Source organism: Epinephelus fuscoguttatus, linkage group LG19 (genome assembly GCF_011397635.1).
Source record: "Epinephelus fuscoguttatus linkage group LG19, E.fuscoguttatus.final_Chr_v1".
In the NCBI taxonomy this organism is placed as follows: Eukaryota; Metazoa; Chordata; class Actinopteri; order Perciformes; family Serranidae; genus Epinephelus; species Epinephelus fuscoguttatus.
Window position 1 is genome coordinate 12,640,757 of NC_064770.1, and position 24,796 is coordinate 12,665,552.

Consider the following 24,796-nt stretch of genomic DNA (forward strand, 5'->3'; position numbering starts at 1 on the left):
ATCATTTAATTATTATAGTTACCACTACACATGCACTCTTGGACTGTTAAATCCACATCAGTGTTTCATTTTCTCATTTTTTGTATGTAAAACTGTATGTCTAGTAGTGCATAGTAACTACCACCAATAAGATAAATGTAGTAGAGCAAATTGTGCAGTATGTCAAAGTTGCACAAAATGGACGCAGCCAACCTATAAATGCAAAATGTACTTTATGGTATTTGAGCAAATATAAATTTAGATATGAACTGGGCTTTTGTTATAAAGTTGTAGTGTTATAAAGTCAAGGTGGAGCTTGATAAATTGCATTTTTAAAGCTTTGGAAAAGGTTAAAACGCCTCCCTTAAATATAAATTAAAATCAATGAGGCCTTTCATGCAATGCTGTTTTTGACAATTTAAAGGAGTGCTGGAGAAATGGAAGAAAAATGACGACATTAAAGCAAGTTGTGAGACTAAATAGAGAGAGAGAATAGATGACAGGGGAGGAGAGGAGGGCTGGAAACCAAATTGTTGGAGAGGATTGATGAATAAAAGAGACAAGGGCACAGAAACAAAGACGGAGGGAGAGGGAGAAAGTTGCAGCGTTAGTACAGTCTTGTCAGAAAGCTGACCAACCAGGGAGGGATACCTAAAGCAGATATGATAATAAATGGAAGTGAGCAATCCATAATTTTGCATAGTGCTGAGTAATCAAAGATAGGGGAAACTAGAAAGGAAGGAGAGGGAAGAGGACAAAGGGGGGAGCAGTCAGGTAAGAGGGTGTGATTAGAGAGAGAAAAGACAACAGTAAAAGAGATAAAGAAGAGGAGAAAAAAGGGGAGAGAATAAAGATATGAGGGGTTTAAAAAAGTGGAGTGGAAGCACATTGTAGAGAAAACTAAAAGCTCAATGCTAACACATCTTAGTTGAGTGTGTTACCATGGTATCATAATCAGGTGCCAACTAGGTTCTTACGTACAAGAAATTCATTTTAATGTTTTGGTGCATAGACATGAAACATAAATATAGAATAGAAAACAAATGCAATCTAAAAAATAAGTACAATGTAAGTGTTGAGAGTGAAATAGCTAAGCAGGAATATGTAAAAATATATTCTAGGGGATGTGCAAAGGTTCACCTCAGGGTCCTGGAAGCATTCAGGTCCTATAGGGATGCCAGAGCAAATGATACGCTGCAATCTGCCCTAGTCCTTGGCAGTGGCAGCAGCGTACCAGATGGTGATGGAGGAGGTGACGATAGACTCAATAATGGCAGTGTAGAAGTACACCATTATTGTCTCTGGCAGGTGGAACTTATTCAGCTGCAGCAGGAAGTACATCCTCTTGCTGTGCTCTCTATCATTTCATTTGTGTTAATTGCTGATTGGCAGTAATCACAAATTACATCTGAAGCTGATGGGAATGTCATTATTTGCAGATCATGAACCAAATGTATGGACAAATGGCCTGATGCTGGCACTAGAGGAAAGGTTAAGGGATCACCACCACTATGAAATCATGGTCATGAATGTGTGCAGTTTCATGCCAATACATCCAATAGCTGTTGAGACATTTTGCTCAAGAAGATGACCAAAGTCAGTGGGATTTGTCCTCCGAGGACCTTGAACGTCTGTACAAAGTTTCATGTCAATCCATCCAATAGTTGTAAAGATATTTCAGTTGGGACCAAAGTGATGAACGACTAAGCGACAGAGCGATATTGCTCTCCACAGAGCCATGCCTCCAGCATGGCTAAAAATATGAAGGGTTTAGCTGAGGGGAAAGAGGAACACATCGCAAAGGAAGAGGTGCCAGAGAGACAAGAAATGACACGCATGGATGAAGGAGGGTGAGTGATAGCAACTCAGAGAGCGGAGAGGGAGTATAGAAAGGAACAAAAAAACAGCAGAGATACTGTGATGGAACAAGGAAACAAAAGCACACTGAAGAAGAACAACGTGAATAGGAGTTGAATGTGAGAGGTGGCTGTGAAATCAGAGGTGTGAACAGGGCTGGTTGGTGAAGAGCAGAGAAGAGCAGAAGGCAGAAAGGATGAAGGTGGGGTCATACCATGACAACAATGCCAAAATTTTTTGATTGAAGTTGCCAAAAGCCAGAACTAGAATCCACATTCACTGTATTTAGATTTGGCCTTTATCCACATTTTCATGCCAAAAAAATCGAAAGGAGTCCCTCTTTTTTGTAGCAAAGGCTCTGAAACAGCAAATAGACCCACTGAAGGCCATAATGAAATTTGTTTTACAATGAGGAGTTCCTTAAAGTAGGCAGAAGTAGATTTCATTGCAGGTTTTATAGACTGACACCTTGAAGCTGTTGAGTAAAATCCACCCACGCCACATAGCAATCATCTGCCTTCTGAAAGTAGCTGGTGTGACAGACCTGTTTGTCATGCATTCTTGGTTATCTTTTCTTTTTTTTTTCAAGGCTGATTTTAGCTTGATATTTACTGATCCTCAAGGATGGAGAGGAGAAAATGAATGTGGAGTTAAAAGGCTGAATCCAAACTTTTGAGAGAATCACTCATCGTCAATTAAGCTTGAACAGGTCAGGACAGAGGGAAAATTATGTGAGAGAAAAAGTGATAATCAGTTCCCGAGAGAAAAGTCATGACTCACACATAAAAGACCTTCATAATGAAAGCTCTGTGCGTGTGAGCTTATGTGTGTCTATCTGAGTGAAGATGAAGAGGGCGACGGAGCGATTAGATATTGCCTAATGCCAACAAGTGATAATAATCTCCTCCGCTTCATATCTCGCTGTCATAAATCTTTATCTCTCGTTCATTCTCTATCGTTCTCCTTGGAGAGCTGTTTCAGTTTCAGGTCATGTCATTAACACTTTCAGTCAGCTCGGTAGCTTAAAACTATATTAACCTAGCTAACCCTCACCTTGTCGAAGATGTTGGCTCCACAAGGAAAGTAAGAACACCCTGTATGAATAGCTGGCTAATTCAATCTATTTTCAAATTATAAATGTTCCAGATGCACAAAGAAAAGTGTACCAGATACGCTTTACACAATATTAAAGGGATACTCACACTGTAACTTGTTGTTAATATGTCATATTTTACACATAATTTTGTGATGGTTGTTTTGGTATAGCCAGTTCTCCTCAAGCTGCCCTGGTACCTTAAATATATCCCATACCTTAAAACCAAATAAAAGACACAATCGGATATAGATTATACATTATTATACATCTCTCCTGTGCTAGGGCTGTACCTGACCTAGAATTGTGTCAAACAAATAAGACTGATATTCAACTGTATGTTCCTTTTTTCCATATAGAGTTTGGACGGAGTTCAGCCGAACAATTAGGGTGACACTAAGGTTTGTGCAACAACAATTTTTGCTCAGACTAGATATCAAACAAACACTAGAGCCTGTATCATAATAAGCTGCTGAGCTGTAAATTCACCACTTCTACGTAGAAATCAGAAGATAAGGTTATTTCAGAGCCTTACCGAGCAAAGTTTCTCACCCTCCAGACAGCTGCCTCTGAGTCTGCAGCTGCCTGTACTGAAGAACAGCATGAAAGTTGGAAGCACTCACTCTGCAGCTACATACGTGGACCGAAATGTCCCCAGAAGTACATTGCATACTGACTGACAGAAAAAAAAAAATGCTCAACTTGAAGGAATCTTAGTCACTCAGCTGAGAGGTCTCTGTTGCTGATTCATATCTGCCATCTGCCAGGGGACAGCCCTATCATGTACATTATACAAGATACAAATGGCTGCACTGTGCTTTATTAATTTAAGGCACCGCGTACTTCATTCAGTGCACAGTCCAGCCTAAAAATGTACTGATTCAATAGAAATAGAGATAAACGTTTCAGGAAATGCATTTATCGACTTCCAAGCCAAGACTGATAAGATAATAAGACTGATATCACTCTAATGTTTGTCCAGTAAATATGAAACACTGCCCAATGTGCAACTTTCATAAGAATGAATGGAGTGCCATCTTGAAACATGATTTTGAGTTTTTCTTAATTCATTCATGGTGGAAACAGTTAGCCTGGCTCCATCTAACATAACATAATCCATCTAAGAGAACCTCTAAAGCTCACTAACCAAAATGTTATATGTTTTTTGTTTAATCAATGCAAAAAGCAAAGTGCAAATATAAAAGGTTAGGGTTTTTACATGGTGTTGGACTCTTCCTTGCCCGAGAGCAGTGACTTCCTGGAGTCTTGTCATTTACAGTTTTCTTTTAATAATCTATCAGTTCTGCTGTTGTTTTCAAGTGTACTGAGACACTTTCATGTGGTTATGCACTTGAAATTAACCTTGACTTGAATTTTGGTACTGATCGGCAGATTTTGTTACCTCTAGACAGAGCCAGGCTAACTGTTCCCCTGTTTTCAATCTTTGTGCTAGGCTAAGCTAACCGGCTACTGGCATAAACTGTACTTACTGCACAGATACATTACAAGAGAAGTATTGATCATATTGTTCTTCTCACCTAACTCTTGTCAAGAAACTAAATGCTTATTTCTTAAATATGTTGCATCCTGCTACTACAAATTAAAAACACAGGACATCAACATTGCTGGGTGCACACTGCCAAAAAGCCAGCCAATTTGCCAGAATAAAATGTTGGCATTGTACATTTCTGCAAACCATGGATAATACATGCATACATATACATACAAATATACATATCATATCAAGATCCCTAAAGCAACGTAGTTCTGATTACATGCATATCAGCTGACTCGCATCAGGACAAGGAGGGGATGGTATATGATGTGATACCTAGGTAGCTAAGAGATAGCAAGACAGTGAGATAAATAATAGAAGCGGGTGTTTTTTAACGAAAGCTTGGGACATTTCCAGCCATTTTTGTAACAACCAAACCAAGTATTTTAAGCTAAAACATGATCTTTTCCTCACTCTGTTGGTGGTATTGGTGCCTAAACCTGACGACATTAACCACAGCAGTGTCACAACATAAAATTGAAAATTAAAATGTAACATATCCACTACATATGAAATGTACAAATGTGCCATATTTGTGGTTTGCGGATATGTACAATGCCATCATTTATTTTGCCATTTGGGTAGGAAAAGCCCCTTGAATGCCTTGAAATCAGTTATTACTAAACATAAGTTTGTTGGGCAGAAAGGAGACAGGGAGGTAGAGGGGCTCGTCCACTAATCGTGGGATTGGCGGTTCGATAACGGGCTGCTCTAGTCTGCATGGCGAAGTATCCTTGGGCAAGATACTGAACCCAAAATTGCTCCCGATGGCTCTTCCATCGGCGTGTGAGTGTGTGTAACTGGGTAGCAGGTGACACCTTGTATGGTAGCTTTGGCCACCAGTGTGTGAATGCGTAAATTTGACGTAGTGTTAAAGCACTTGGAGTAAGACTAGAAAGGTACTATACAAGTGCAGGTGCAGGTCCATATCCACTTTATCTGAAATCTAGTAATGTAACATATCCATGGTTTGCAGAAATCTACAATCTGCAGCATTTATCTTGCCGATTAGATAGGAAAAGCACCTTAAATGTCATGAACTCGGTAATTGCTGTATAAAGTGTGTTTTGGGCAGAAAGGGGACGAGGCAGATCTCCAGAGCTTAATAAGCATGCTAAGTTATACAGAGTAGGCAGTTAATGGGCATTAGGAGATGGAAAACTGTATTCATTTTACTAGCAGTGTTGTGTTTGATTGCATGCCCCTGCCTTGGCACATTTGCTGTAAATTCACTTGTATGCTCACAAACATCAGCTTTTATATTTATCTCTTCAGTCGGCAGTGTTGCTTTCAATGCTGTTTGTTCTTGAGTCTAAGATTTAAGACACAGCAGTGTGTTGTGCACCCACAGGCTATGTCATTCTTGCTTTTTATAATGTGTTGATATGCTGCTGTGTTGTGTATACAGTTAAGTTATTTCTGAATTTTAATCACTGACTAGAAGCCTTTTAGAGCATGTGAAACAGGGTTTTGGTCACTCACTGTAGCTCAGTTGGCTGTAAAAATCTATATATGACACACTAGTAAGGGATTTGTTTTCTGTGTGTCCCCACAGACACCTCCAGCCCGCCCGCCCATCAAATTCACCCTGGTAGTAACCCTGACCTAGAAAGGAAAGACACACCACCACTAGCCACGTTTTGGCTGTACTAAAATGTTTTAGGCTGTGTTAACATGCAGTGTGCATTGTTATATTGTCATCATTTGGAGTGAATTGTGAACTCCAGTTGTGATTTACGCAGTATGCACTCAAGCTCATATCAAGAAATGAAACAGGTGGCTAGCGGCCCGGGTGGTAACACGCTTGTCAAAAAAAGGAAATGTTAAGATATTCATGGATGGGGAACAAGTGAGATGAGCCATTTAACATCTGTTTTAAAAGACGCAACACTCACAGGAGAAAGTGGCATGTTTTGCTAATCTGTGTTTTGGCAAGGGAAAGGTGGATGTGATCTCTGTTTGTTAACTCAAGACACAGTTGCCAGGTGTAAATGTAATCCAGATAAATCCTGTTTCATACACACACTGCACTTGAACCTGCCATTAGTGGCAGAAGACGATGAGCAGAGGGAAATGGGGTTATGAGGCAGCATTTCCACTTCTACTTGAGGGGTTTTTATGTCACAGAAGTGAGAGGGAAAATTAGGTAACTTTGTTGGGTGACTTGCTGGAGTCTTGACCTGGTTTTACTAAGCTTCAATCCATCTATCTGTGTGATGCCATCAAAAGACTGATATCCCACCAGCACAGTGACATTTAACCTCCCTCCCTCTCTCTTTTTATCTCTCTCAAACACACATGTATCTTCATGTGCTCTCTCTCTCTCTCTCTCTCTCTCTCTCTCTCTCTCTCTTCCTCTCTCTATCTTCCTCTCTGGTTCACCCTCTCTTTTACAGTATGTAGGACATTGCGTGTATATAGATAGATATTTTCAGTGTCTTGGTCCCCAGGAAATTTCGCTGGGAAACTTCCAAAGAACAGATCGCCCCACTTTCCTGCCACTAAACTGGAACGGCCAATTTCCTTCCCTCCTTGTCTGACATCTACACACAAAATGGCACTCTGTTGCGCACAAATGGACACAAACCTCCTGTACAGCCTGTTGGCGCGCACGTGAGCGTGCAAGTACTCGCAGCAATTCCCGATTAAGCTGTGCATACAGATGGATAAAGGCTAATAATGTGTGTAATCTTTGACCCTCAGGTCAACTGAGCACATATGTAATCATCCTCTAGCAGTAAGGCGTCCACATGGGAGCTTTAAGTCACAGAAAATGTCAATCTAAACTGTGAGGACCCAAGAGAGCCCGAGTGAAGCAGAATGAAGCCACGTGTTCTACACACGTTCTGATGTAACCATCCCTTGTGCTATTAAACTAGGGTGAGCGCTGGTGGAGGAACCTGGTTTGAGTTTAAGAAGAGAGGGTGGGGTGTACGACAGCGTCACTGGTGTTCTCATTATGGAAATTTTGTATAATTAGGCCCAGGAAAACTCTGAAAAGAAGACCTGCACATGTTGTGTCCCAGAATCACCCCTCTGTACACCCTACACTCACCCCTCTTAACATACAGTATCTACAGTCAGCATGCCAACATGAACACAAACAGAGATGCTAACAGCTCTGTGGATCTGCGCTTAATACAGCAGTGATTTGAGCTAAATGCAGACATGTGCATGCTAAAATGCTCACAATGATAATGCTAATGCTAATATAATATTACCATGCAACAGCAAGGATGAGGCCTTTGTACATGGGGTCGCCTGCTCTATCCACTAAGCCACAGACGCCCCAACAAAATGACATTTTGACCTGAAGATGGCACTAGAGATAATCTTAAGGGATCACCAAAATTCTAACATTAAAGATTCATCATCTCAGAACCATAAATGTCCATGCTAGTGACAGATTTAAACTGCTGGTGGTGCTAAAAGAAACAAAAGCTATTAGGATTCATCGTCTGGGCTCTGTGAATATCTGTACAAAATGTGATGGCAATCCATTCAGTCATATTTGAGATATTTCAATCTGGATTTAAGTGATGGACAGAACAACTTCTCTGGGACTATAAAGTTACTTCAACCCATGTTGTAATAGAAAGGAAGGCCAAAACACCCCAACTGCACACACTTACCAACACATTTGTGCTTACAAGAAATCAAAAAGCTTTCACACCGACAATAAGCCCAAAGACATCTATCCATTTCTGTCTCTCTGATTTTTGAGCATCAAAAGAAACGGTACTGTAGTACAGGAAGAGGATTTAGAGACATGTTGGGGAAAAGCAATAAAACAAACTCCTGGAGGCCTCCCTATATATAGACAACAGTGGATTATAGAGAAGATGTGAGTGGGCGGTATGAGGCTACATGAAGACACAAGAAAAAAATGAGAGTGTGAGCTCTTCCTAAGGGGCAAGAGTGACCTCATAGCCTATTTCCCAATGGTTCAAATTGGTGTTTACCTCAGGCTACCAAACATTTCCTCACAACACAATGACTATTAAGGTATTTTCCGCTCAAAATAATGTTTCCCAGACTATTAAACTCAATCTAATAAATGTTAGCTGGAGGCAGGGCTAGTCAAATCTGGAAAAATTATAGAAATCAGCACCAGCAATTTACAAAGATTTATCTTCCTCTCCTGCCTTTAAGCCTCTGTTCTCTCCCGCTTTTATGCACTGCATAGGTCACCTGCAATATTAATTTGTATACAAATGTTACTACAAGGTTGCTAATGTCCTCTGAGCCAGAGGATAGCTCATTTGCTTACCTATTGATCACACAAAGGAAAGGTTGGGCTGTTTACAATGAGCTGTCAACCCGTGACAGGTGATGAATGTCAGACCCACACACAAAGTAACACCTGTCTGACTAAGCAACAAGCAACAACAGTGGACAAAGCAATTTTATGTTACAAATCAGTGTTTTTCTTACACTGATGGCTTGTCACAGATGGGCCACTTGCCCAGCGCCTGCTAATGTGCGTAATGTAATGCAATTTGTAACTCATTACCCTTTACTCTTTTCAAAAGTACTAACATTACTTTACTTATTAATCCCTGCCAACAGTACTTCGTTACATTATCGCTTTATTACTTTCCCGTTACACCCCATAAAATTGGGAGCCTAATTGCTTATCTCCCCAAAATTGAGATGTGTGCCTCTGTGTGAACGTCAGGGTAATGGTAACTTAAGGTAACTTAAGCAGTTAAGTGTGGCTAAGGCTATTTAGCTTCTATTTCCTTGGGGGCTTTCTGTTTCCTGTGACTGGTACTTTCGCGAGGCTCTGCCTGAAAGACGGAGAGTCACTCATGGAGCAACATTTCATCTACAACATATCCATTTCTTTGTAGCTGCAGCTGTCCATGGTTAAAATCCAGTTTTGGTTGTTTAGCCAGTGTAGCGCTCATAGACTGTATAAAATAAGGTAGCGCTACAGCTAACCTCCGCAGCTGAGGAGGGCTCACCTTTGGTGGGGTGTATTTCCTGGAGCTTCACGTCGTTGTGTTGACGGTCCTAGTAGCCAAGTGTTTCAGACTGGAGGTTTGAGGACGTGTTTTTTTTTTTTTGCAGGGGAAAAAGTTTTAATCCGACTACCTGCAGCAGCAGTGTTCTTGTCATCTTTCCTCCTGACAAAACCAAAGTAATGCGAGACAATTTCCAGCCGCTTAGCTAAGTGTTTTCAAACGGCTTGCTGCTTGGTGATGTGTGTGCGCAGCATAACGTTTACAAAAATGAGTCCACTGATGTGCCTTGTATTTCAAGTCAGTAGTGATGTGATTAAAAAAAAAAAAAGTAACGCTGTAACGTGTTGTTCGGTTTTCGAGTAATTGTAAAATTATCGCTGAAATTTCTACAGTAATTAGTTACACTACTCGTTAATGTAATGTAATTACTGCGACCACAGAAGTCTCCTCCTCACCAAAACAAATGGACCTGCAATTCAAACCAGTAAAAACACAGAAAAAGCAGTTCAACATTAAAAAAAAATCTGTTTTTCCAATTTTAGCAAAGGGACTGGTAACTATAGTGGCCGACACGAAACAAAAATGGCCCTATCTACAGCCAGTGTTTAGTTGGTCCTACTGGGCTACTGTAGAAACATAGCGGTGCAACGTGGTAATCTCTGTAGATATGGACCCACTCCCTGAGTAAACGGCTCATTCTAAGGTAAAGAAAACACAGAGATTCCTATTTTCAGGTGATTATACACTGAAGAAAACTTTTTGAGCTGTAGACCTTTCATACAGCCATTCTTTTCTTACTTCTGTCAACATAATCCTTCAATCCAAATTTTATCAAGTTCCCTCCTTGATAGCTGCTTCTTGCCTTGGCCTCTGCTAGTCTGCTGTGTCCTAGTTACATTGCCAGGTATGCGAGCATCGCAATAGAAATCATCCTGTTATGTCTCAAAAGCTAAAGGTAACTTCTCATTATTTAGAAAAATGAAAATATTTGATTTTGTTTTTGAAGTGAAGAGTCAGCTTTCTCAAGTCCAAGTCAAGTCTCAAGACATGACCATCAAGCAAGGCCATAGTCATGGAGTCAACACTGAATGGACCAAATCTGCCAGGGGTCCCCATTCCACCAGAAAAATTGTCAAAATTTGAAAACTTATTTCCTACTGTCTTATATTATTTATCATAAACAAGTATGATAAAATAATACATGAAAGCTACTGTCTACATAAATTACATATGCAGTGTAACATAGATGATTGACACTTAACTCAGACTTCATGTGTGCTATCTGACAAATGTAATATAATACAGACATAAACATAAGTTGAATACGCTGGTGAGCCACTCTCTGCTGGAGTACAGCAGTGCCACTTTGACAAACCTCATGCAGAACTGCAGCACACTGTAATATTAAAACCAGTACTAATAATAAAGGCATTTTGTTAAGCTTATTTACAATTATATTTGCCAATGGTTAATACGTAAAATAGCTATTTTTAATTTGTATTTTTTTTTACTAATATATTAAGAGCATATTTCAATATTGGGGAAAATGTGTGCTCCCCAGTATATATTATAATTACTGCCTTGATACCAAGTAAAAGTCAAGGCTTTTATAAATGTTAGTCAAACAGGTCTCAAGTCATGAAATTTGCAACTTGAGGCTGAAGTCATGTGGCTTCAGTCCCACACAGCTAATATAATTGTCAGTCTGTGCAAGCGGCATGCATATATGAAAGTATCACAGGTTGTTACTTGCACACAATGGCTAGAAATCTCAACATGTTAGCCACAAATCTTCACATTCATTCCTCTCTTGCACACAGATGATATATTTGATTGCATGAAGACACACTTTGTGTTACTTTATAATAGGACAATTGTTGATTTGATTAAGCAATTAATGGCTTGCCCTGTAAAATGTCTGAAAATAGTGAAAAATGCTCATCTCAGTTTCAGTCAGCCCAAGGTCACAGATTCAGATGTCTTCCTGAGTGTGGCCAGCAGTCCAACACCAAAATACATTTAATTAACTTTCACATGACAGAGAGAAAGGCAGCAAATCCTCACAAATGAGAAGCTGAGACTGGAGAATATTTCTTGGTTTTGCTTTAAAAAGGGGATTGAAATAGTTGTTGATTATTTTTCTGTCAAGTGTCTACTTGATTAACAGACTAATTGTCTTGTACAAGCATAAACAGTATTTCCCTGCTTGCATTCGAGAGGCCACAGAGTTTGTTAAAGCTTCTCTATTCTCCACAGAAGAGATGAAGACAGTCAATCAGCTGGGGATCCAGAGAGCCGAGATCACATTCAAATAGCCTGCTAATTAATCAACTTTATTTGTCATCGCCACAAAATCTCTGTGGGACTGCTCAGATTCTTTACTTGTTTTCTGCAAGCAGCTACATATGCTGCGTATTTCAGAGAGCTGAGTAATATCCTAAATCACACGGACTCATCGCTCTTGTCTGGCTGAGGAGCTGAAGTGGTGGCTCGGCTCAGAGTGGCAGGACCCACTTGCTGCTTATCTAGGGCCATACTGAGGGCCAAGTTGGGACTATTAGTTGGCAGCGCATGGGGCACTCATGAATAAATAAGCCACAACGGGAGTAGCTGTAGGGGAGGAGACTGCCTGAACATACGAGGGGCTGTGAAATATTAAAGGTGGATGCTGTTTCATGGCTGCAGGCGCCAAATGGGAGCCTGACCATGTGGCAACCTCCAGGTCGTCCCTTTTTGTTTTCTACTGGCCAACAGGAAGCAAATCACCCGTCGAACTCCACATGTCTCACTGGTTCACATTCACAAGAGCCTCTGTTTTGCTTCTTTCCTCAGAACAACGTCCTTTGAAGTGCTGTCAGAAAGAACCGACCGTCAGCAGAGCTGGCGCAATGCAAGTTTTGATCCTGACCCGCTGGGAGTTGACCGAAGCTGGAGTTGTGATGAGCATGCAGCTCTGACAAAAAAAAAAAAGAAGCCAATTTTTTTTATGTGATGGTTGGAATTAAACACCTTGAACCAGTAGACATGATGAGAGCCATGATTCACTCATACACTGTCTAACAAAATGAGGTGGAACGAGCAGAGGGCCAAAAGCAGGACAGAGCTGTCATGGTTTGAGAAAGCCTTGTTTGACCAAGTGAAGGCAGTTTTTGAGCTCCCTGCGGTTCAGCAGCAGCTGAATCAGCACTTCTTCCAGCAGGATCTGTGGTTTCACGTTTCAAGGCTTTTGAATGGAAAATCTATTTCCTCAGACAGATACAGCATCCCAAATAGACACATCACTTAAACACTTCTTTCCCCCACTCTATACTTAGCAAATCTTGGGGATGGGAATCTTTTATACAGACTAAAGATATGCCAGTTAACGGTCAACACTGAGCTGACATTAAAACATTCAGCGACGGAAAGTAACTGAGTATATTTACTCAAGTACTGTATTTAATTAGGTTGAGACGCTTGTGCTTTAGTAGCGTATATCTGTTTTTTGCTTCTTTATACTTTCAGAGGCAATTACACTGTACTTTTTTATTCCACTGCAGCTGTAGTTGTTAGTTATTTTGCAGAAGATTTTTTTTATACTTTTCTTAACAGATTGATTTAAAGTATTCTAACTAGGATAGGATGTAAATTATATACAGAAACGTTCATGAGACTGGAGATTTTGCAGATTAAACTGATAAACAGTGTATCAGTGTATATAGAGTAGATCAATGCTCACTGATTAAAAGGCTACTTACACATTAATGCATCAGTAAAAATAATTACAACACCATCAAAAAAGCCATATTCTACAACCAAATAGTTCCTTTTAGAGGGGCTCTTACTTATGATACTTTAGGCACAGTTGACTAATAATAACTGTGTACCTCTACTTAAATACGTTTTTAAATGTAGGGCTTTAATTAGTATTTTTACATAGATGTATCTCTTTACTTAAGGGGTAACTTTTGTATTTTCAACCTGATCCTATTTTCCCATGTTTTAGTGTGTAAATGACTGATGGGAACAACAATTTTTGTAATTGGTCCAGTATTGAGTGAAAGGGCTGCAGTCAGCAGCTGCAAATAGGCAGCAATGTAGCCACTCAGGGCAATGGCACGCTGTCAAATTACGTCCACTAAAAGTGTTTTTTTTTGCCATTGACAGGCTCAGATTGTCATTTTAAGTGTCTGAAAACATTATGGAAAGAATCAATGCAAAAATAGATCTTTTCGTTCAAGAGTAAGGTCCTTTTGTTTAGCCAGATACAGCCCTGAAATCAACATCGCAAAACCTGCCAAACTCCATTTATTTTAGTATGCGTAGAGCCAGCACATTTTCACATCTAACTGGGTGAATTAAGGGTTTATTTCAACAAAACCAGAGCTGGTGATTGTTGAAACAGTGGAAAGATGAATAATTGTTGTCCCATTAGTCACTTAGACACCAAATCACTGGAAAATAGGGTCCAAGTTGAAAAATACTGAAGTAACCTTTTAAGTAAAGGATGCAAGTTCTTCTTTCAAGACTGATCACAGAGCTGAGGTCACACACGTCATGGGACGTACAGTTGTTGTTGCATGATATCACTGTTCTTTATTGCTTTACATCCCTGCTGTCTTGCACAAAAAGTAGGTTCACCTCCATGTCCTCCATTCCAATAATCCACTGGAACTGGGCCACTTTGGATGTGCGACTGTCATCTGTGTTTCTTGTTATCTGCCTTTAAGTGACAGATAAGTAACAAAAGAAGCCGAGGAGCCGAACGACTGTGAGCCACAGATTCAATCAGACTTCACAAAGTCCAACCGCAGAGGGGGGAAGCCATTACATGTTCACAGTTTTAATCTATGCTATGTAGGCCAATCAATATGGCTTCAGATCAAACGTCTCAAAAGGCTATATCTCCTTTGCCTCTATCCATTTGTTCCTCCCTCCATTTCCAGCTTGTGTCTACTTCTTCTTCTCTCCCTCCTCTACTCATTCTCCTCCTGACAATCTCAAGAACTTTCTGATTATCAGCGGCACTTTTTCTTTTAGTTCTCCTCCTTTGATAAACACCTGAACTTTGCAGAGATCAGAGGATGTGTTACATTGTGTGTAAATTTATGCACACTGTAAGTCTGAGCATGCAATTGTGTCTGTGCACATGCCATCAGATCCCCCCTTCTGTCAGCCAATTTCACATCCAGCACTGCGTACCGTGAGGGAACTCACACTGTCTGATGTCCAAGCGAGCTGGCAGGATGTACTGTATCTCATATATCACCTCCCATTCATGCTGCCACAGCCCCCTTCTACTGTTACTATAAATACTGCCAGCTGTGCTTCCATTATTAATGCAGCAAGACACCCAAATCTTCCCTGGCCTGAACATCGCCGATTCATCATCTCGCATAAACTTTAAAACACCCACTGCTGCCTACTGCTGGTGCAAAGTGACACACATAAACAGGCAGATAAGGTGCATGCTCATACACCAACACACACTTCTGTCCATGACAAGTTCATTGGTGGAGGAGGAGGCAAGCAGAGAGGGAGAATCAGCATGAAAACCAGAAATAACACATTGCATCCTGATGACAGATCGGTTGCTGTTTGAAAAAGAATATGGAAGCAGAGGACTGCAGCTCAGCGGAGGTGAACTGAATTAGGCCTCGTTCTTTTTTTTTTTTTCTTTTTGCTGAGATGCACAAAGAAATTGAGGCGCAATACTGTTTTTTTAATGAGAATGCAGAGAGAGGGAAAGAAGAAACCATAAATTGTTTTTGTAATGTCAAAGCTAATTGCTACATTAGAAAATGTAGAGTCAAAAGCTAATCCCCGCAGACTGCATTTTCCATCAGCTGCAGCTATTTCCCAACAGGGTTTGCTCTGTGACAAAAACAAAGAAATGCAGCGCGACACCTTTCAATCACAAGCAGCAAACCTGACACCAATTTGAGTTTCACAAAGCGCCGAGTCACACACAGTGACAGTAACATCAGCAGAAATCACAACAACACCACAAAGGTCCTGGACTGAACCGACAAGCTAGCTGACATCAATTTTAGCATAAGGACCACTTTAACTACTGACTGAAACACTCTGAGATCTTAATATTGATGAAATGATGTGGATCACGACAAAGAGGCTTTGATTTGCAAGAATCTTCATGAATATCTATTTGAGAGTGCCAAAACAGATCACATACTACTCATAAATGATGTAACTTCAATATATGGCACAATGCCTTCTACAGCTTAGACAGATCTGTTTGGTTTGAATCAAATGAGCCTCTCACAGATAAAAGAACATGAAACACTCGCTTTGGTTGGATACTCTTTGAATGCTGCTCACGATCATATCAGCCTGTAGTGCTGCTTTCAAGGCATATGGGAATAACAGTGCGAACAAATACAGGATTTCCAGCAAAAAAGGAAGTGTTTATGTTTGAACTCATTTAAGGTCACAAAAAGAATCAAGAATTGAGCTTTTGTGGAGATTTTAACAGCGAATGAATCATTACATTGCAAATACACCTACCATAGCATTTAAAAATCAATGATTCAAAGTAAAAATTCTAAGACTAATGGTCTAAATGCACACATTTCCAGATTGTATTTACCACCTGAAACCAGAAATGAAGAGTGCTTTCAAGTAAGAGACTCATATCTCCCACAGGACCTGAATGCAGCATTAGATTCTGCAGCTGATGCTTATGCTACTGCCTTCAATTCTGCACAAACACACGCGCACACAAATCACACCCCACCCTACACTCTGAACATCATCCCGGGCCAGCACTGCTCCACTGCTGCCATGCATCTGCTGCTGCTAAATATAGCAACTCCACTTTGATGATGCAGCGGTGACTGTGGGGAGAACTCAAAATTCCCCCTCTACCACCCCTCTCTGCCTCTCAATGGCGCAATTAGCCCTAATAAACTGAGAGTGAATTCATGATGCATGGAGGAGTCTGGCCAGAGCTCTCGGAGTCCCCCCCTCCGAACCCCCCCAGCCTCCCCTCTAATTACCATGAATGGAGTCTTTGCAACGGGACAGATGTGATCTGTTTGTGAGGAGACGAGATAGGAGAAAAGGGGACATAGCAACATAGCATTAGAGATAAACGACAGAGATGCAATGAGAAAGCGTGTGTGTGTGTGTGTGTGTGTGTGTGCATGAGAGAGAGATGGTAATGGGAGGGGATATCCCCTTGGGAACCAAAGCCTGGCTGGGCATCGTTTCCTCTGGGACAAAATACACACACTTATGGATGTACCAACTAAAACACTTAAAGGGGAGGATTCATATCTGTGCTCTTTTAGCAAGTACACTGAAAAAAACATGTCATCCACCACAAAAAAACACAACTTTCTTTGATTAAGTAAGTTGCAGTGTCTCCCTTTGATCATTTGGAGTAATTTGGAAATTGGCTTAAGAATAAAATGTCTGTTATACTTCATGTGATCCCATATATATCACTTTGTGTCATTTTGTTCTGTTAGTAGCATTAGAGTTGTATTGATTTGTGAACTTATGGGGCTGATCTCATAACAATATTGACAGAAAGGAGGCTTTCACGTCAGTGACCTGGACCTGGATCCCAGTGTGCTTGACCATAAAGTTCAGTTTGTTTGATTAGTGTGAACTGTACCCGGGCACGGTTTGTCGATCCATCCTCAAGTCCACTTGAAAAGGTGGTTTTGAGCAGTTTATGTGTACTTGGGTAAGGTTTGCATCAGGTGTAAAAAGCGACTGTATTCAAACACAGACGTGGACTGCTATTAGTCCTATTACTATTACTAGTGCTGGCACTAGTAACGCCCTGGGCTTCTCCAAAATCTACACACCCACTGGTCTCATCCTCTGAACCGCACGGCCATGGGTGATAAAGTAGGAAGGCAGGTGAAAGGGTCGTTCTTGAATTCGTTTCCAAAATATAAACCATAGTAGGCATACTGTGAAGGTTGACTTTATTGTACAGGCTTGGAATCTTGCAATTCGTGCTCTTCTACGCTGTAGTGACAACATAAATAGCTGTTCAGTAGATGATGACACAAGTATACCCAGGATGGAACATAGTGATGTGAAAGCTAAGAGGTGGGGGAGTAGAGAAGAGCAGCAATCATTCTCCGGCACAGTATGAATCAGTCATAACTGATATGAATATGCCCGTATCCAAAAAACTATATAATATTTAAAATTCTAATTAGCCATGCTAGTGACATGGCTCTATGGAAATTAAAGTAGTTTCTCCAGCCAGTCCACCATTTTAGTCCAGATTAAAAACATCATCATCAAATTACTGGGAGGTTTGTCATGAAATTCCCTAACGATGTATGCTTAATGACTTTGGAGATCCCCTGGATTTTTCTCGTGGTTCAGAGTGCCATAACTCCACACTCCTCAAAAGGATTGCCATGATACTTGGCACAGACGGTGGGAATTCTAATAACTTTGGTGATCCTCTGATGTTTAGCGCTCTCATAAGGTCATACTTTGACCAAATACCTGCATGAGGAACAACATTTCTTTCCATCAGCCTCAGCTGTCCACCTCTGCCCAGCTATTCAGTGCTAATTAGCAAAAGCTGGAATGCTAACATGTTAAACTAAGATGGTGAACATGGTAAAAATAACTGCTTCACATCAGCATGTAAGCATTGTCTCTGTGGGCATGTTAGCATGCAGACATAAGCATTTAAATCAAAGCACTGCTGTGCATGCGTAAAGCCTCACAGAGGTAATGTGTGGCTGTAGACTCTTTCTCCTGTTTTAACACAAATACTTTCAATGACCTTTCCTAAATTTGGTTATTACTGTGACCAATACAGGGTAGCATAATGCAGGATATTTTACAGTAAAACAATTACTAGCAAAGATGACAGTAATAGCTAAACATGTCAGTAAACTTCAGTGGAAATTAAAACATTATGAATAATAACTAATGCAGTAATGACATATTAACCTTAACCCTAAAAACATTGAACTGTAGCATAAAACAGTTCTGTGCTGCAATTTCTATTTGCATATCTGCCAACATACACACACACATCTCTGTGATAAGCCAATATCAAACCATGATACTGGCCATATTGTTTGAGCTCTACTTTGCAGAGAAGTGACAGCCATCACTGCACTATAAAAAGATCAGCGTCTGCAGACACTCCAAGACAATCAAGAGAAGAGTCATCATGATATCAACTGAATTTTACAAGTCTGCTAACCAGGAAGTTGGATTACCGTGGCCGATGGGTGATTTTGTGCTCTCACTCATACAAACACTCTGGAGCTACATTTACTCCTAAACGCACCTCCCTTCGAATCAAAGGCGAAATGTTTTAATGGCATCAATTTTCTACATCACACCAGGTAGAGAAAAATGCACTGTTGGTAATGATGGCACCTCTGTCTCCCAAACACCCTGACAGCCTATTAACACCAGACAGAACCATCATTCTGGTATGATGAAGCAGTTGCAGACACTGAAATGATTAATAGAGACTGAGACAGAGCAGCTCGCTAAGAGATCGAGGTGGATAGAGGTAAACGAAAGAGGAAGAGGACTAAGGAGAAACAAGAGAGAGGACAACGCTGAAGTAGGACAGAGCGCATGGGAGGCCTGTCTGTCCCAGATCAGTCGTCTACCGCCGGCAAGAGAGGGAGAAGGAATGAGTGAGATATAGGAAAAAGAAAGAGAAAGGAGTGAGAGAGTAAACGAGATGGCTAAATCTGGAGTTTTGAACTACATCCCCCCTGCCTGAGCAGCGTAGCAAATATTGCAAAGAAAGTTAAGCTCTGCTCCCTGCACTTGGGCAAATATAACAGGAGTATACAGGCACAAAACTGCAGAGAAAATAAAGAGCTAACAATGGACAAGTTGTCAACATAGCAGCAGGTGAACAGAGGGATAATCAGTCCAAAAGACACAGCATTTACCTCCTGTCTCTCCTTCCCCTGTTGACGATGAGTCTGAATAAACGGTTGGTTAAAATAATCCAATTAATTCCAGTTAATCAACACGTATGTTCGTCAAGGCCTGTTTTTCCTCTTCTGGACAGGTAAGCTCTGCCCTAGTGTCCTGATACATTGTCTTTTTTCCCAGCTTTGTTGAATTGAATGAGTGGCGAGAAGAGACTACGGTCCCCTGATCCCCAAAGAGGGAACTGCACAGGTGGAAATGTCAACTGTGTGATGCGTCCTCTGTGTCTGTAGTGGAACTAAAGTGTGGCGTTCCATAACACTTTCCAACCAAGAAGGAATTAATGGTATTTTTCTGATAACGTGGGCTGAATGCTAATTCATCTGCTCGGGTGGCAAATCATGGCTGTGTGCTGGACCTTGACTCATTTTGTGCCAGAACAACATCGGAAGTACAAATGACATGACAGTCAGTTAATCAACACTCGACAGCAGCTGCATCGGCCTGTTGAACCAGATCAACTTCACTTTCACAGGCCAAATTAATTGAGCTCCCAGGGAGTCAAACAAAACAGATCTGGACTCGGCTAAACTGGGTCGAACCTCTGAACGTCATCACACTGACAGACTCCAGTTTGATGCTGAGTTTCGTCTGGTTCAGCTATCATTCAAAGGCATCAAACAGTGTAACAATCTGACCAGCCTGCGGACTGGCGACATGAAAAGCTCGACGTTCAGCATCATACTGGGTTATAGTGAAGGTTTTATCAAACAAATTAATTCATTGACAGGTTGCCTCTTGATGAGGCACATAAGACGACATAAACCAGGTGTAGACTCCAAAAGTCAAATTTCCTTTCTTACTTTCCACCAGAAAAAAATGTGAGAGAAGTTTTTCCAGGTCAAATGGTAAAAATGATCTGGCTAGCTGACGTTGTGCCGCTGTGGTTGACTTCAACTGGATGTTTAAACCATAAGGTAGCCTTTATACTACATTTTGTGAATTTTCCTCCTTGCATAACTGGACTGGCTACTGATGCTGGTAAAATGGTGCAGGATAGGGATGTTCTAAAGACGTGTAGCAACGAACAAGGTGACGATAACTACGCTCATGTATCATGAAACACAACATGAACTGTTTCATACCTCACAATGGAAATTTAGACAAGAGGTAAACAATGTTGGTCTTGACCCCTTTCACAAAGATGTTGGCATTGTAGATTTTTGCAGGCACAGATACGTTGTTTGTTATCATACCAATGTTTCTCAAGTGACATAGTTCGGATTGTGTATGAGCTGACTGTCATCAAGAGGTGGAGGGGATGGTGGATGGCATGACACCTAGGTAAGACAGCTGTCAAGCCTTTTTTTGTGACCAACAAACAACAAAACTGGTTGCTTTTAAGCGAGACACTGCCATCATATCCATGTATTTTAAGCCAGAACATGATCTTTTCCTTTCATAGCCAAGTGTTTTTTGTGCCTAAACATGACCTCATGAAGTGTTATGCACGATCTATAATAACGCATAAAAGGTTACATATGGTACCATGGTTTGCAGAAACGTACATTGCCAACATTTATTGTGGCAACTGGATTGCAAAATTGTGTGTTAAAAAGGAATAAATAAAGCTCTCAAAGGTATACAAAAGCAAGACGAGTAAAAAACCCCTGGTAAGGCAGTTCAGTCGATCTTTACTCCAGCCTCCATCAGCAATCTATGCCTTAGAAACTACAAAATTAATGCAGAATAAATGTGAAACTGGTTACACTGCTTTCATACAACATGTGCAAAAAACTGAGCCATGGAGAGCTGGTAGCAAAAAGTCAGCGTTTGGCGACTGCTTGACATCAGTATATGATGAGTGTGTTTCAACTTAGAGCACCACTCAAAGCAAAGACTGACTCATGCATCTGCACCAATGCTTAACAGAGTAATCACTACACATTGTCAAAAGCACTTCACTTTTATACATCAATACAGACTCTACGCTTCTCCAAATCCACCATTAATGAACTGATGGCGGCGTTAGAAGTTTCCACTGCTACAAATTGCCCTCATGGTGTGTAATGCTGGCTGTCTTCTCTCATGATCCGCTCTGCCATCCTCTACCTCCATGTCCCTGAGGCGACACATCACATACAGAGCATGAATAGCATGTGTGAGTTACTATGACTGTGTGTGTGGGCGATGTGCCCGCCGTACGCCATTGTCCAAGCCTCTGTGAAACCAAAACTGAACACACAGCCATGTCTTCTGCGCTCAAACGCCTCCGACAAGTTATTCGCAGTTTAACTTCCAATTCTGCCACATTATACTGAAACCCTCTTAGCCGCTCCGTGCAACACTCTGAAATACAGAAGCAGCTTGTGTGCAATTATATGTGCCCTGTAAAGTGACCCGCCGTCACCTTCTTGAGGGCTGTGTTCAGTGGAGACAAAGGCATCTATAGATAGACTCAACTCAGGTGGTGAGATAATGACAGGGGCAAAGCAAACACATGTTCCCTGCTGGCAGGGTGACCCTTTTCTTGTAGAGGCAGCCGCTCAAGTGAGAAGACAGCAGTCTGAACATCCGCTATGAAATTCATCTGCTGTTTTAATGCATGGCAAAACATTTACTCTATGTGCTCCTGAGCGCATCAGTCCACACAGTTTTAATGCTGAGGTGCATCTGTGTCTATGTTCATCCATCCATGCCTTGCCTTACATGCTACAGTCAATATGTCAGGGAAGCCAAAGTGTGATTTAGTGGGTGATTTTATGCACTGGTTAGCTGTTTAATATGAGCTGTGCACCAGATCATCAGTAACCCTTGGCATGCATGGAAATGTATGTGGGAGGGATTATCAATTTGACATGCTAAATCCAAGAGCTCATATCTCTCATACCTGTATCTCTATTTTTATTGATGGTGCTACATACATTGTCTGCTTCTGTCATGCCACATCTACAAATCTGTGTCCCTCCACTGCTACCTCCTGCTCTTTTTATTTACCCACTTCCTCTCTTGTCCCCTCTTCTGCTGCCTCTCTGTAAACCCGAGGTGGAGTATTTATCTTCTGGCATCAAGGAGTAATCCACTGCCAAACACTGCTTGGTTTGCCTTCCTTGTGTCTGTGCGTCCCCTCAGCGGATCCATTCAAAGATCCATTTGCTTTTCTTGCTTTTTTTTTTCATTTCAAGTGTTTATTCTGTGCAATTGCTGCAGATCTTAACCTTAACAACGCTGGGATTTTCCTGCCATGTGAGAGAGTTCATGTGTTACATCAATGCAGTAAACTTGAACATGCAAACCCCCTCCCACCCCCTGCTGCACACACACATACACCCTTTTGACTCCAACGCTATCCCTCCACAAACATATAATCATATTCTCCTCTGCTTTGCCATGCAACCCCCCTCCATCTTCATGCATGTCTCCGTGAGAGAAAACAGAAAAAGCAGAAAAGACAGAAAACATTCTTACTGTTTTCTACAATCCCTGATGAAATACAGAAATCCCTCCTCTGGAAAAAAGGGACAGAAGTAGAAAAGAGAGGAGGAGGGGAGGGGGGAGCCCAGCAGTTGCCAGTTGCAGAGGAATAAGGAGTGAGGAGGGGCGAGCAGGAAGATGATGAAAAAGACTGTGGTTAAAGGGGGTAGAAAAAAGAAAAAGAAAAGACAATCACTGCTGCAACAATGAAGACCCTCCTCCTCCTCCACAGCCGCTGCCGCCGCCGCCACGAGAAATTACAAGGTGTCCGGCGTGCTGCTGTACGCTGAGGGATGGAGCATTATCCTCGGCTCCCAGCCCGTCCTCCAGCAGCAGCAGCTCTGTAGTAACACTTCTATCCGCTCAGTCCGGCAAGCTCCCCATCCCTCGCTTGCTATCCTCCCCTCCTCCCTCCCTCCAGCATGTTCACATCCCTCTCTCTCTTCTCTCTCTCTCCTTACACTGGTTGGTTGCTTTCTCTCCCTCACCCCCCTCCCATACCTCTCTCTCTCTCTCTCTCTCTCTCTCTGTCTTTTGCCCCCCCCCCTCCTCCTCCTCCTCCTCCTCCTCCTCCCTCCATCTCTCTCCTCCATCATTACCCGGATACAGGGCATACCCCTCCCTCCCTTTATCTCTCTCCCTCTCTGTGTGTCTTTGATGTTTTGGAGTTAGACTCTTAGCTGTGAAAAACTCTGTGTTTTTTTCCCCTGTCTCACAGAGCTGAAAGCACCATAGAACACAGTGGGATCCACCCAACGGTGCGGAGATACATACACCAAGCACACACACACACACACACACACACACACACACACACACACACACACACACAAAAGATTATCCAATAATTACCACGCAATATCAACAACAAAACCACACTCATCAATTAGAGCAAAATTTATCATTTTTAAGGGATTCTTTCCATAATCCAACGATTATATCCAAATCAAAGATAGAGAGCAGCGCAATCTGCAGCAGTGCAGCCAATATGTGTATTCTCTCTCTGTCTCACACACACACACACACACACACACAGAAATATGAATTAGGAATGAAAGAGATGTGTAAAAGAGGATGAGGGAAGCCACTGCTGCAATGCTTATTACCATACGTAGAGGGGGTTGATGGAGGAGAGGACTGTGGGTGGAGAGGGAGCCTTCTACTGACGAGCTGAACTGAATAGCAAGTAGAAATCAAGTCCATTATACCAATCAGTGATGAGTGAAGCATGTCAAAGTCGCCTCATGGCTTTGATGAGCTAACACCCCTTTAATAGATGGGGGTGAAGAGGAAGGTGGGGCTGGGGGGGGGGGGGGGGGGGTCATCATGGTTGTGCATAGAAGCAGTGACAACATGTTTTTCAGCAGTCAGATCACTATAACGTCTGTACTGCCTGCTGCCTTGTTAGTCAGAAGCTCGTGGATATTCAAGTGAGATCCCAGAGCCCCAGACCTACCCCCTAAAAAAACATCTGTTGGATCAATTCCCCCGGCAGGAAACCGTCTGGTTACAGTTGATGTTGACGACTGCTGTGCTGCATGTCAAATGTTGATGAAATATCACTGGTTCCGAATCCAGCAATGAATCTAACAGGGCAAGCTCTCCTGCATCAGGCTGTTTCACACTCTTACATTATGAAAATATTATTATTAGACTCTGAAAAATGGCTCCTCTAACAGAAACCTTTTTGGATTCATTTTCCCTGTCTCAGTGTGCATTCTGATCAGCATTTCTTTCACACCTTGCCTTATTTTCCCGACATCCAAAATTGCTTACATGATTTTTAGTCTGCTGAAACCTTTTCCAGAATTGTGCTGGTGTACTTGATCATGCAGGTCATCCCATAGCTGTGATACAGCAGTTACATTTTCCCTGTTTGTGTATTCCTCTCTCCTCTAACAAAACAATATTTCTAGGAAGTCTAGTATCTATCTTGTACTATGGTGCTGTTTTATTTGTTTTCACACCATTTGTCATGTTGCATTT

General features: G+C 41.5%; 1 protein-coding gene across 1 annotated transcript in view; it reads right to left on the reverse strand.

The window, feature by feature from the left end:
* shank1 (SH3 and multiple ankyrin repeat domains 1) overlaps nucleotides 1–23,191 on the reverse strand; it is a 99,176-nt gene extending 75,985 nt beyond the window's left edge. Inside the window, exon 1 of the mRNA XM_049561711.1 lies at nucleotides 22,805–23,191. The gene's annotated coding sequence lies outside the window, so the exon portion shown is untranslated. The remainder of the gene's footprint in view (nucleotides 1–22,804) is intronic.
* Between the last annotated feature and the right edge of the window lie 1,605 nt (nucleotides 23,192–24,796).